The following is a 4,225-nucleotide window of genomic DNA, read 5'->3' as shown; positions in this document are numbered from 1 at the left end:
AGGACCAGTAGATCTCTCTGGTCTACGAGGCCTCCTCGCCTCCCTGTCCTCTCTCTCCTGATCTCGCCTTTACTCTCTCTCACGGCCCCACCTGTCCTCTCTCTCCCGATCCCACATGCCCTTTACACGATGAGCGATCCCTATCACCTGCTGAAATGAAACATCTGACTCTAACTCCCGAGCCATGCTGAACCAAATATCATGCCTGAGTCAAATAATGAATCTACGGACACACTCTCTAACGGTGGCGATCAAAATAGGTGCATGCCTGGCTAAATCACTGAATCTCACGGCATTCTCTGACACTGACATAGTGCCTTGACGCAGCCGCTCAAACTCCGCGTGCCATGCACCCCGAAGGGACTGAGGTACAAACTCTCTCAGGAACATCTCCTAAAACTGAACCCATGTATGTGAAGCTAACTCGGTCGGGCAACCCAATTCATACTCCCGCCACTACTGATAAGTCGCTCCCTTAAGCTGGAACGTAGTAAAAGTAACCCCACTCGTCTCAACAATACCCATAGTGCGGAGAATGCGATAGCACTCCTCTAGAAAACCTTGTGCACTCTCTGAAGCCAAACCATGGAATGTAGGAGGGTCATATTTCTTGAACCTTGCAAGTCTAAGCTGCTCTTCCTTAGATGATGCTGCCCTAACCACAGGCTGAACTGGAACCACAAGCTGTGTCGCCATGATACCTAGAACCTGACCAACATGAACTCGCTGCTCTAGGGTGTGGGCGGTAGGAGTCTGGGTTCCTCCCCCGATCTTTGAAGTAGCTGGTGCAATCGGAATCAACCCCCCCAAGCCAATGTACCAAACATGCTCAGGAACTGTGCTAAGGTCTCCTGAAGTCCGGGGGTAATAGCAGGCGCCTCCGGTACCTGCCCCCTAACTGGAACTACTGGCGGCTCCTCAACTGCTGCTCTGGTAGGTGCCCTAGCTGTGGAACGTGTTCCTCATTGGCCTCTGCCCCTGCCCCTAGTGATATCTACTCCGAGGGTAACGTCATCAGCAACTGCAGCTTGTGTTCTCACCATCTGTGAGATAATGGAATGATAAAAGTTCAAACTTTGAGGCCAATGAACTCGCACGATAGGAATGAAGGAAGTGAAACTGTCCTAATAGTTCCATAGCCTCTCGAAGATAAGTACAGACGTCCGATCCGCAAGACTCTACTAAACCCGCTTATGACTCGTAGCACCTATTAACCTAGAGCTCTGATACCAACTTGTCGACCCGGCCGGTCATTTTGAGAATTTAAGTCTCGTTCGACGGCATAAGATCCTAAGCAGATTCGTATTATGTGTATTGACTCGCGTGCATGGTTGAATTCAATTATCGGGTAATTCAGAGTGATTTAGGATACTTAGTCCCTAAGACTAGGTGCCATCACGATACCCAAACAGAGGGTAAATTGGGTTGTGACACTATGCTATGAATATATTTTTGAAGTATCAAATATTTTATAAGTTACTTGTGTTCACCGAGAATGACTTCGGATATATTGTGTTTGTCGTCATGAAACTACACGTGCCGATGTAGGCGTAGATAGCCACTTTGTGGTATAGACTGTTGGAGAATGCTCTCCCTCGAGAGAGTACTATTTTGTGCTATTATTAGCATGGCTGATTCAATTCGCACGATACTAAGATGAGACGGCCTGAGCAAGTAGAGTATATGATACTTGCTGCTAGGTACATAACCTAGTTGACCTTCTTATGTCGGTGGTGGTATAGTAATCCTAGTGAAAGGTAAGGATGATTTTCTTATGTTTTGACCTAAGGAGCTGAAAGTGATTTTAATGACTTAAAGCAAATGGAATGATTTTGTATGATTTTATCCAAAATCTTGGTTGATATAAATATTTTAAAAGTTTATATTGTGGGTTATATTTCACTTGGCCTTTATTTAAAATGACAAAGATCATGAATGAATACATTTTTTTTATTGTTTTATATCAAATATTGATGCATTATTTTTAATAAAGTTTGTCCCAAGAACTTAAGTTAGAGAGAGTCTATGACACTTATTGAGTACCGTTGTGGTGTACTCAGCCCTTAGGGGGGTCCTCCAGGGTCCCGCTTACTTTACATATTTCGGGATGAGATAGGATACGTGGCATGCGGTCAGGGCTAGGATGACTCTCTTCCTGAGGTATATGATGAGGCACCACTCCTATTTCGTGGTAGCTATCATGTTGCTTTCTTAATTTATGCTAGTCGAGTATTAGCCCAAGTGTTTAATTCTATTCTTTAGAGTCTCCATAGATAATTATGAAAAGTTGTAGTAATGGGGTTGTACACGACATACATGAAAGTATATTTATTTTACTTAGTCTCATTGTTATTATCATGTAAGACGTCATGTGTGATTTTGAATTGAAAAATATTTTATCATTTCACTTAAAAATGTATATGATTTTCAAGGAGTTTCCGTAGTTAAATTAGTTTTCATGCATATGATTTGGGTGCATCACATGGTTTGGTTCGCTCGGGTCGGGTAGTGTGGTGAGTGCCGGTCACGTAATTTTAGATCGTGACATTGTGCCAAACGGAAAAAGACCTTTCTAGTCCCTCTAAAAATTGAGTTGAGTTAAAGGGCCATTTGGTACAATTAATAAGGATAATAATTCTAGGATAGGAATTTAGATTGTATTTATCCCATGTTTAATTATAGGTATTAGTTAATCTCGAGATAAATTTTATACTAAAACAGTGCGACTAGCTATTTCATATAGAAAGTGAATAACTAATCCCATGAGATATTCTTGTTTAATCCCACCATTATACCAAAAGGAGAATGAATTAATCGTCAAAAAGTTGGAGTTAGATCTAATCTTGAAAACAAATTTGCATCTTAATAGAGGCAAAATTAATTATGGTGTTTGTCTAAATTTTGGTGAACAATAACAAATGTATACTTTTTTACAAAAAAGAAAAGAAAAGAAAAAAAAGCAAGGTAGTTGAAAAATAAGCCATAACATTGTAGTATTGCCGAAATTTTATAATAGTAAACCATAAGAATACAATTATTTTTTTCCGGAGAACTACAATTATCATATGTTATAAATTCTTACAATAAATAAAGATGTTTCTCCTTGGGTCCTACTCGGTCCTTTTCTTTTTCTTTGAGGCATTCTGATATTTTCTCCTTACAAACAGAGCAACTTGCATTTTTGATACTTTCTTTTAGTATCGAATATTCCCAAAGAAGAGCCCCGTACGCAACCTCAAACATCTCAGCCTCTCTCTTTGACCTGAAAAACCAAAAAAAGAAATCACATGTGAGCCCTAAAACATTCAAGATTAATAAGAAAAATGAAGAGAAGAAAAAGAAATGTCGAGGAAAATAGAAACTCACTCTTCAAGTTGTTGTTTGATTGACTTAGAACGTTTTCCTTGAGATGCCATTGGTTAAAAAGTTGAAGTTGATCCAAGACTTTTTCGATCTTGAACGGATTCTTAGATCTTCTTTAGGGGCGGAAAGTTTAAGATAAGCAAAGTAGGTTTTGACTGAAAAATGAATTGGATATATATAGTATTTTTTAGAGTTTATTTGCGTATAACTTACACCTATGAGAGGGACCACTCCTTAAATGAACGAATTTTTTATGGTATTTAGAGATTACATATTATTGTATAATTAATAAATAATCCTATAAGAAATCAGATTGTTTCTTGCAATTAATGATACATATATACATTTATGTCTGATTTTTCTTTTGTTTTTTTTTTTGGTTTAACCATCTATTTATGGGACCCACTAACTCACTAATCCAGATCCGCATCGCGTAAGTCCCATTTAAGGTTAAAATGCTCCTTACTAAGAATATCTCTAGAATTTGAACTCGAGATTTCTCGTTAAGGGAAGAAAAATCATATTCATCCACTACATCCCATTTGTGGTCCTTCTGTCAACTTTTGGAATGGGTGTAACTAAATAATTATGTAAATATTCATCTAAAATAGTCGAGTTAGTGGGTCAAAATTTGTACTATTATTAAATTTTTGGATCTACAATTTGATTCCTTTATAATTAGTGGGCTTATCCTGATAGAGAAATTCTTTTTAATTCTTAACAATTTAATTCCATTTAAAAATAATATTATTTGTGTAAGTTGTAAAATTATTAGAAAATTCGTAACTAGAAAAATTAAAAAGTTACTTTAAAGTTCACACTATAGGAAAATATAAAACAATTATAGAAATTTGCAGGGTGG

General features: G+C 37.9%; 1 long non-coding RNA gene across 1 annotated transcript; it reads right to left on the bottom strand.

Annotated features, from left to right (window-relative positions):
* Positions 1–2,968: 2,968 nt before the first annotated feature.
* On the bottom strand, positions 2,969–3,506 carry LOC117277870 (uncharacterized). The gene is made up of 2 exons (XR_004508207.1): positions 3,367–3,506; positions 2,969–3,262 (listed from the first exon to the last, which is right to left on the bottom strand). It is a non-coding gene; the product is annotated as an uncharacterized lncRNA (long non-coding RNA).
* Between the last annotated feature and the right edge of the window lie 719 nt (positions 3,507–4,225).

The sequence above is a fragment of the Nicotiana tomentosiformis genome, chromosome 2 (assembly GCF_000390325.3).
Source record: "Nicotiana tomentosiformis chromosome 2, ASM39032v3, whole genome shotgun sequence".
Classification (NCBI taxonomy): Eukaryota; Viridiplantae; Streptophyta; class Magnoliopsida; order Solanales; family Solanaceae; genus Nicotiana; species Nicotiana tomentosiformis.
This window is presented reverse-complemented; position numbering and strand designations above follow the sequence as displayed.